At 35.2% G+C, this 10681-nt stretch overlaps 2 non-coding genes across 2 annotated transcripts; both read left to right on the forward strand.

Moving 5' to 3' along the window:
- Window positions 1-767: 767 nt before the first annotated feature.
- LOC112536219 lies at window positions 768-874 on the forward strand. The gene has a single exon (XR_003080269.1). It is a non-coding gene; the product is annotated as a small nucleolar RNA R71 (small nucleolar RNA).
- Window positions 875-2046: 1172 nt separating this feature from the next.
- On the forward strand, window positions 2047-2153 carry LOC112536220. Its single transcript, XR_003080270.1, has one exon. It is a non-coding gene; the product is annotated as a small nucleolar RNA R71 (small nucleolar RNA).
- The last annotated feature ends 8528 nt before the right edge of the window (window positions 2154-10681 follow it).

The raw sequence follows: 10681 nt of genomic DNA on the forward strand, positions 1-10681 counted from the left end.
CGGGAGCGCTCCTTGCTGTCTCTCAGACAACATCTTAGAGATTTGGCCAATCTGGGTCTCCAAGTTCTGAATCGAGGCCTGCTGGTTCCTAAGTGCACTATCAGTTTGCTGGAATCTTATCTCCGTAGACGTCACAAACTTCATCATAAGCTCCTCTAAATTTGACTTCTTTTCTAGTAGAGGAGGAGCTTGTGCAGGCCCACCTGAATGTTGCTGCGGCTGCTGATGAAGTCTCTGAAAACCAGGTGGACCCTGAGCGTTATTGTTCCTCCAACTGAAGTTGGGATGATTGCGCCACCCAGTGTTGTAAGTATTGTTGTAAGGATCGTTCTGCTGCCTTGGGGCATTCCCCATATAGTCAACCTGCTCAACATCAGAAGACATAGCAGAATTAGATGGAAAAGTAGTAGAGGATGAAGCAAACATACCTCCCGCAGTACATTTCACACTGTAATGCAGGCCACCACAAAACTCGCAGCCAACGTCGCTGCTTGAACCGGCATCTGGAGTTGGTCAATCTTCTTGGCTAGAAGCTCCACCTGAGTTGCCAAGGCTGCTGTAGAGTCCACTTGGTTGACCACTCCCTGTCTTCCTGGTCGGCTCCTAGAGGATTGCCACTGATAGTTGTTCATGCCCATTTCCTCTATCATTTTCTGAGCATGCTCGGGCGTCTTACTGTTTAGTGACCCCCTGCTGCAGCATTCACCATCTGCCTCGTTGTAAAGTTCAACCCGCTGTAGAAGGTCTGAACCTGCATCCACACTGGCAATCCGTGATGTGGGCAGCATCTCAAAAGATCTTTAAACCTCTCCCATACATCGTACATGCTTTCATCATCAAACTGCACAAAAGAAGATATGTCATTTCTAAGTTTAGCAGTTTTAGCAGGAGGAAAATACTTATATAAAATTTTTTCAGCCAACGCCCTCCAGGTAGTAATTGTTTGCTGTGGAATGGATTGTAACCATCTCTTAGCTCTGTCCCTCAAGGAAAATGGAAACAATCTCAGCCGAATGGCATCATCGTTGTTCCGTTTATCTTGAATGTGTCACAAATCTCTAAAAAATTAGAGATATGTGCATTGGGATCCTCGCTAGGCAATCCTCCAAACTGCACGCTCTGCTGGATCATCTAGATCACGTTGGCTTTTATTTCAAAATTGTTGGTCGCTACAGCAGGTCTGGCTATACTAGTTTTCGTCCCATCCAAAGATGGTCGAGCAAACTCGTACATCGTCTTATGATCCTCATCGGCTTGGGGGTTGAGGTTCTCCATCGCGTCAGTTCCTTGAACTCGAATCAGAACTCCGCCTCCTCCTCAACCGCCTACAAACGCTGCCTCAATAACTCGAGAGCTCGGTTCAGATAAGGGTGCTATGGGATCAGGGTTAGAGCTCATGGTCATATACTACCTAAAGCTTGCTGATTTCTAAGAATAGTCTCGGTAGTTTAAAACCTTATTTCGGACACTGAGATAAACTTTTCTATCATCTTCTCTATATTACTCCCTCTAGGAGGAGCTTGCTGCTAGTTTTTCCGTTGAAATCCTGGTGGTGGTCTTTGTTGATTTTGATTACCCTAAGAAAAATTCTGATAATTTCTCCACCCTGGATTATAGATATTACTTTAGGGGTTGTTCTGCTGCTTAGAAGCATTCCCCATGTAATCAACCTACTCTAGCTTAACGAAAGTATTGCCATTTTGACAATCTTGACTTTGATGCCCACCCCCACACCAATCACAAATCATAACTTGTGCCTGTCTTCTAGATGAAGATAGAGTCAAAGCATCCATCTTCTTGCTCATAGCCTCCAACTGTACATTTACAGCTACCATAAGATCTACTGCATGGATTCCAATCCTTTTGATTTGAACCTACTCTCTTGGATTCTGCCACTGATAGTTCGTGATTGCCATATCCTCAATAAGATCCATAGCTTGCTCAAGAGTCTTATTATTTAGTAATCCACCTGCTGCAACATTAATAGATTGTTTACTTACGTAATTCAGTCCATCAGATAATATATAAATTTGCAGCCATAAAGGTAAACCATGGTGTAGACAGCTCCTTAGTAAATCCTTGAAACGTTCCCAACAATCATACAAAGTCTCGCTCTTTTGCTGAAGAAATCCTGCTATATCATTCCTCAACTTAGTTGTCTCAAAAGGTGAAGAGTATCTCTCCAAGAATTTCTCGGCCAGCTGATTCCAGGCCATAAATATCCCAACTAGAAATAATTTCAACCACTTCTTTGGCTTATCCCTCAACGAGAATGGGAATAGCCTCAATCGAATAGCATCATCTAATACCCCATTAATCTTAAAGATATTGCAAATCTCTATAAAATCATCCAAATGGGTGTTTGGATCCTCATTGGCCAAACCATCAAATATGCAATTACTTTACACCATCTGAATGATGTTGGGCTTGATCTTGAAGTTGTTTGTTGTAGCATTCGGCCTCATAATACTCGATGTAGCCCCATTAAGAGTTGGGCGTGCATACGCTTGCATGGTTCTCTCCCTAGGTGGAGCTACCATTCTTAACTACTCACTTTCCTAGTTTGGTTCCTTTTCCTTATTCTGATTCTGTAACTCCGCCACTGTTTTGACTGAAGCTTGTTCTCATTCTTCTCTTCATTGCTTCCTTAAAGTTCTTTCTAACTCTAGTTCGTAAGTGAATAATTCCATCGAACTAGCTCGATCATACAGATAATTAGGTACCTAGAGAAAACATAAACACAACAAAGATAAATCAAATGAAAAATAAAAATGTTAAATCACTAGCTTTTGAATTATTAATAATATCATAGAAAAGAGCTTCTCGGAAACGGCGCCAAAAACTTAATGCGCGTTATCCGCACACGGCAAAGTGCACCGATTATATCAAGTAATACAATGATGAATAAGAGTATTGTTCCACTGGGGACCTAATTGTGAGTACTACCTTCAATCATATACTAATTTTTAGCAATCAAAATATTATTTGGGTGTAATAATATTTAAAAGTAAAATAATCTTGAAAACAAAGATTAAAACAATTGGTGTCATCAAGGATAAAGCCTATTTAGGTAGTAAATTCTACTAATAAGTTAAATATTTCATGAAACAAATAACAATTAATTTTAACCAAGAGTTAAGTTTGCATTTCACCAATTTAGGTTTAAGCCTTTCTCAAATGATTAAACCCTTAATTCCTAAGAGGAGGGAGAGGAATCTCTTCTCAAACCCACTCACTTGAGTCACACAATAAGATTAAGAAACTAGTAAACTAAAAATTTTTGTAGATCTATCACTAGTATCTCAATTAATCCTCAATCCCTAAGATGTGATTAGTTCATAAAAAGTTATCTCTAATCAGTTTGTGAAAACAAATCTCAATTAATACGTCGACTTATCAATTGAATAGACAATTAAGCAATCAAAGGGACAAAACAACTCATAAAAAAGATTAATTGTATTAACTTTGAATCAATCCATATAAAACAAATTAGGGTTCCTCAAAATCCAAATAGCAAGAAAATTATTCATAAACATTACAATAAAGAAATAAAGATTAGGGAAATAAGAACTCAAACTATTCATGGAAGAGTAGAGATAAAAATCTTTAATCTTCAATCTTCAATCTTAGAAAATAATGAAAGAATTGATGTTCTTCCTTCAGAAATGACCAATCAAAACCCTCAAAATGAAAGGAAAATGAAGTTTCTAAGTGTTTTTCTTTCTAGAAATGAATAAAATAACAGAACCCCCAATAAGACCCTAAAAATTCCTTTAAATAATGTATTTTTATGTTCCACACAGATACAGGCGTGTCACGTCCTATGATCAACACGCACTTAAAGCCATCCTTTGGATCACATGGGTAAGTCCTCTTTCTGTGTCATGCCTTAGACAATCTGCCATTATTCACAACTCATATGGGAAGTCCACATGGACATGTGCTCCTGGTGTCACACCTTCCTTCATTCTACCACTTTTTGCACTTCACACGGGAAGTCCAGACGGGCAAATTCTTCCCGTGTCGTTCCCGTATGGGACTCTATCTCTCGCTAAATAAGTGATTCTTGGACTGATTTTCGTGTATTTTAATGCAAACTTATTCTTGCCCTATAAGCTTTCCAAAGTACCTAAAAATGACTGAAAATAAATTCTAGAAATAAATTAAACTCAATTGAAGATAAAATCAAGATAAAACAAGGCTCAAAAGTAGTGCTTTTAGCACTTATTACTACTAGATATTGTATTGACAAAAGTTTCTCCAGTTGTTAAATGAGAAAAATATTTCTTATATTTTAATATGGCGTGCATGGTAGCATTGTCTACAAAACATAAATCTGTATCATTTATTCTTAATCCTACTAATGAATGAGTAAGAACCATAATATTTTACGTTTCTATACAAAAATAATTAATAAATAACACGTCAATTAGTATCAATCTTTTAGAGACTAATATATTTAGTTCTTCAAAAACATAAAATATTAATTCTTTAATAAATTGGGATACTAGATGTCAAGATACTTAGTTATTCGGAAACTTATAGTCAAGATTTTTAGAAATTTATATCTTTAGTTATTTATTTAATTAGTTCTTCAAGAATTAAAACTAATACTAGTTTTTTATGAATTAAAATTTATAATACAAGTTCTTTAGTAACTAAAATTTATAATATAAGTTCTTCAAAAACTATATATAACACTAGTTCTTCACGAACTAGAAATTAATTAACATTAATTAATATCGGGTTATATATCTATAATAAATACATAAATAAAATGAGATAGAAATAAAATAAACCTATAATCCTATAAAGTATGCATATAAAATTATAATTACAATATAAACTAGTATTTGGCTCAAACAAAAGAATTTAGTAGAAATTCAATAGCCATAAAATTAAAATAAAGAAATATGTATTATATACTCATTAGGACTATCAAAATGAGTCGCTATTCAATAATGCATTCAATAAAGATATAGTATAGCCTCATGTAATTTTTTAAAAATAAATATGGAAAGAGAAAAAAACTCTACTTTAAATCTTGTTTTAAGCGATTGTATTGATAACATGTTGTAAAATAAAGAATAATAAGAAGAATAAAGAGTGCATAAAATAAAGAACAAGAAAAAAAATAAAAAGAGAAGAAAGAGTAATTTTTCTTTATATGTATATATATTTGTATCTCATTTTATTGATTGTAACACCTATTTAAAGGGATTACAGAGGTAGAATCTATTTACATAAGAAACCTATCCAAAAATATAATGATAGACATCCAATATAATCCAAATACTTTAATATTATCTTATGTAATTTTATGTTACTAAATGATTATTGTAAATATGGTTAGTATTAAATCATGTTAATAATTTGTATAATTAAATTATTTGAGCTAATTAAATTAAATTAAAGGATTAATTATATTTAATTATAATATTTAAAATATAAATCAACATAATTAATTACGTTCCATTAGTTGGGTATTACAATTAGACCTACTACTACTACGAAGGACTTTTTTTTAGATAGAGAAAGAATGTAGAAAGTTGCAGAGAAAAAAAAAAAAAGCAAAAGAGTTACGTGGTGGGACTAGAGTGAGCTACACCATGGGTTTAAAAAAGCTCAAACATATTCTCATTTCTTTGCCGGTAATGGCAGTGCGTCGACCACAGTGAATTCATTGACATTAATTATGAAAGAACTATTTTCACACTTTCTCAAACGCGTAAAAATATAATGGAATAAATTTCAGTTTAATTTTTTTATAAATTTATAGATATTTTAATCTAAATTTATACATATTTAATTTAAATTAGTTGGATTTTTTATAAAAATAAGAAAAGAGTGAATTACACTTTTTTAAAAAGATTGGATACAATAAAAGAATAATTACACTTTACATATATTATTCAACCAAAATAATTAGGCCTGATGATACTAAAAATTTAAATATTTACGTGTTTTTTGATAAATTTTGCCTATCCTTTAAATTATTACCTAAATTACTAGATTTAATTAAATAATTGCAATTATAGTCAAATTAAAATCTCGGTCAAAATTGGATATTAACTACTTTCTATACCAATATCTCGTTTCTTAAAAAAATATATAAAATCAAAATGACAATGTCTTTATTCTTCTTGATTCGTGATTTTTACTTTCTTGTTCATTCATATCCTGACCATAATAACTCATGTATGATGTGTAAATACATGTGACAGTGACGAATAAGTTGTTGATAATAAATAATGACATATTATTTGCCACATCACCCTATTTTAACTAAAATTTTTAATTTAGCTATAATTACAATAAATTAACCAAATCAAACTATTTAAGTAAAAAAATAAGAAAGTGAATCAAATTTATAATACCATGTAAATATTTAAATTTTTAGTGTCATTAGATCAAATAATTAACGTATGTTTTAATGATAATAATATATTATTATAAAAGAATAAGGAGTCAAAAGTTAAAAATTGAAGTTAAACATTGACTTTAACAATAAAATCTATTGCTGAATGCCATGGAATATTATATAATAATTAATGGAAGCATACGCGTTAAGAATGGTTAAGCTGTTTTGGCCATAAAATAGCAAATAGAATAATGAGAGCGTGACAATCATTTATACTTGCATGAAAAAGAGAGAAGAAAGTGGCAAGCTACAAAACAAAAGAAGGAAATTAATTTAAAAAAAAAGGTAAAAGTGAAAGACTTGAGCATAAAAATTCAAGTGTGATATACATAGATTGATATATGCTAAATCAATTTTAGCAAATTCAGTGTCGTTTCTATTTATTTGTGGTTGTTAGGAGTAGTGCTAGGTGTCACTCTTTTATTAATAATTGTCCTAAATGCCATCCTTGGCAGCTGTCAAGTTTAGGCAACGGTAATATATATGGAAGGTACTGTATTGATGTCATTCATGATTAATGAAGAGATTCCCTTTTCTCTCTCAATTATTTTCCGCTTTCTCTACTCTTTCTATCTTCTTCTCTATTCTTTCTTTTTCTGGAATTTGGCAGGCACCATTTGGTACTAGAGCAGTTCTGATCTAATCAATTTACCCAAAAAAAAACTCTCCTGTCATATCCAAATTAACATGGTTGTCTCTGAACACACTCGTTCACAAGATTTGAAGCAAATAGAGGAAAGTTTAAAGGCCATGGTCACAGAAATATTGACTGAAAACAACAAGAAGCAAGAAGAAATGGTCACCGAAATGATAAACAAACAGTCTGAGCTAATGGGTCAACAACAAAACACCATTGTTAATGAGCTTAAGGCTCTGCTTCTATCTTCACACCCAGGTAACCCAGGTTCTTCCAACTCAATCCATAGCTTTCTACCCTCTAGTTCCATGTTACCCAATTGCTAATACCACTTACCCACACTCCATTCCTGCCTTCACACCACCTACTACATTTGTTACTACAACTTACTCTACAGCCCCAACCTTTCCAACACCCATTAACCCAACTGTTCTTCCCAATCCACCCTTTATCAACCTTAGTTCGTCACAAACTATACCGACTGCAATACCAACTCCTACATATATCGATCTTAGTCAACCTACCATTCACACCCAAGCAGCTATAGGAAATGGTTATCAGATGGCCACTCGCTTTACAAAAATAGAGTCTCCTACATTTAATGGAGAGGATCTTGAAGGTTGGTTATTCAAGTGTGAACGATTTTTTCAGATCGATTACACTCTATTAATGGCTAGAATGAAGCTTGCTTCGATTCATATGGAAGGGAGAGCCTTGTAATGGCACCAAACTTTCATCAAGAATAGGAATAAGCTTGGGGAACCTCCATGGGAGGAGTATGTGCTGGCCTTGAAGGGTCGGTTTGGGGAGAAGGCTTACGAAGACCCCATGGCTGATCTAAAGGGATTGATTCAAACTGGAACTCTTCAGGAATATATGGAATCATTTGAGGTACTATCTCACAAAGTCACTCTCTCAGAGGACTATTCCCTTAGCTGCTTTCTTAGTGGCCTTAAGGAGGAGATCAGAATTCCTCTGAGAATGTTGGGACCTAAGTCATTACAGCAAGCTTATGCGTTGGCAAGGATGCAGGATTCATATCTGAGTGCCACCAAAACCATAAAACCTATTATAATAAACCCCAAACAACCAGTAATACCAACTCAAATCCTATCACCTTCACCAAACCTTCACCCTCAAACACTAAACCACCATTACTACCCACACCTAACACTACCCAAAGAGTGACCGCTCCAAAACCTGCAATTACCAACAAGAATCCAGTTAGAACTAGAAGGTTGACTGATGAAGAGATGAATGAAAAAAGGGCCAAGAACCTATGTTTTTGGTGGGATGAGAAATTTATCCCTGGACACTAATGTAAAAAGAAGCAGCTACACATGGTTATACAGGAGATACCTGAGGGAGTGTCTGAACATGATATGGAAGTTGCACAATGGAATGAAGAGGAAGCATTAAAGGTTGATCCTGCTATCTCATTACTTGCAATGAATGGCTTGGAGGAATTAGCCTATCAAACTATGAGGATGGTGGGAAGTCACAAAAGGAAGCTTGTACACATATTGATTGACACAGGAAGCACACATAATTTTCTCGATTTGGGACTTGCCAAGAGTTTAGGTTGTCGCTTGAAACTCATTGACCCTGTACATATCACTGTTGCAAACGGAGAAGAGATGCTATGCACACACCTATATGAACACTTCCCTTGGGAGATGCAGGGTTACCAATTTGCATCAAACTTCTTAGTAATGCCCCTTGGTGGGTGTGAGATGGTTTTAGGGGTACAGTGGTTGGCAACACTGGGTGACATCAAATGGAACTTTAGGCAACTCAACATGTCATTTATGATGGATCAGCAACAGTATTCCTTGCAAGGTGTCAATACTACCTCAGTAAAAGTTATTTCGCAAAGTAACATGATCAAAATTACATAAAAGTGGCCCATTACTGCCTATGCTATTCAAGTGAGGGAATCAGCTCATTCTACTACACAACTAGAAGAGGTAACAGTTCCTGACTTGGTACAATTATTGAATGATAATGAGCAAATTTTTAGAGAGCCTAAAGAATTACCACCTCTTAGGGCCCATGATCATAGAATACCACTAGAAGAGGGCTCAAAACCTGTTAACATTAGACCATATAAGCACTCACCGATACAGAAAACTGTGATAGAAAAAATGATTCAGGAATTGTTGTTTAAAGGAATTATACGACCTAGCGTTAGTTCCTTCTCATCTCCAATAGTTTTGGTCAAAAAGAAAGATGGTACTTGGGGAATGTGTATTGACTATACGGAATTAATAAACAAACTATTAAAGATAGATTCCCAATCCCTGTGATAGAAGAATTACTTGATGAGTTACATAGAGCAACTGTGTTTTTCAAAATTGATTTGACATCCAGATACCATCAGATCAGGATGCATGAACCCGACATTCATAAGACTGCTTTTAGGTCCCATGATGGGCACTATGAGTTTGTTGTGATGCCATTTGGGCTTACTAATGCCCCTTCTATATTTCAAAGTTTGATGAATGATATATTCAGGTCTTTCTTGAGGAAATTTGTGTTAGTCTTTTTTGACGACATATTAATTTATAGTCCTGATATGCAATCTCACTTGACACACTTGAAGCAAGTTTTCCTTAAGCTGCATGAGCACAGGTTGTTTGCTAAAAAGAAGAAATGCATCTTTGGTACTTCAGCTGTTGAATATTTGGGTCATCACATCAGTGAAAAGGGTATTTCAACCGACCCAAAGAAGATAGAGGCTGTAGAGAATTGGCCAGTACCAAGAAACATCAAGCAGCTTCAAGCATTTTTGGGATTAGCTGGTTACTACCGAAGGTTTGTTAGGGGTTATGGTGTCATTAGCAAATCTCTAACAGAACTCTTAAAGAAGGAAGGGTTTCAATGGAATGAAGCTTCACAGTTAGCTTTTGAACAACTCAAAAAGGCTCTAGTAACTGCACTAGTCCTTGCTCTTCCATCAAATGAGAAGCAATTTGTGATAGAAACTGATGCTTGTAATGTAGGGATCGGAGCAGTTCTAATGCAGGAATTCCACCCTATTGCTTACATTAGCAAGGCCCTAGCTCTAAGGCATCAGACTCTCTATACTTACGAGAAGGAATTACTTGCTATTGTGTATGCTATTAGGAAATGGGATCACTACATAGCCCATAGGCACTTTCTAATCAAGACTGATCATATTAGCTTGAAATTTCTTTCTGGAGAAAATAATTACTACGAGTCACCAATAAAAACACATAGCCAAGCTCTTTGGTTATGACTTTGAGATCTTATACAAGAAGGGAAAAGAGAAAAATTGCTCCTGATGCTTTATCTAGAGTAACTACTGCAGAACTTTTCGCTTTAATGGTGTACTTACCTGCGAGTGAACTACTTCCAGATATTGAAAAGAGTTGGAGAGATGACCCAACTGTACAACAGTTGATTGCAACCTTACAACAAGGACAACCTAGTTTAAGTCCTTACTCATTGGTGGATGGAATACTCAGGAGAAAGGGAAGGCTGGTAGTAGGGAATAATACTCAATTGCGGCAAAAAACTCTGAAGTGGGTGCATGATTCTTCATTAGGTGGGCATTCAGGTATGTTGGCCACCTCTAAACGGCTCAAACTACTTTTCTATTG

The sequence above is a fragment of the Ricinus communis genome, chromosome 2, assembly GCF_019578655.1.
Source record: "Ricinus communis isolate WT05 ecotype wild-type chromosome 2, ASM1957865v1, whole genome shotgun sequence".
Lineage (NCBI taxonomy): Eukaryota > Viridiplantae > Streptophyta > Magnoliopsida > Malpighiales > Euphorbiaceae > Ricinus > Ricinus communis.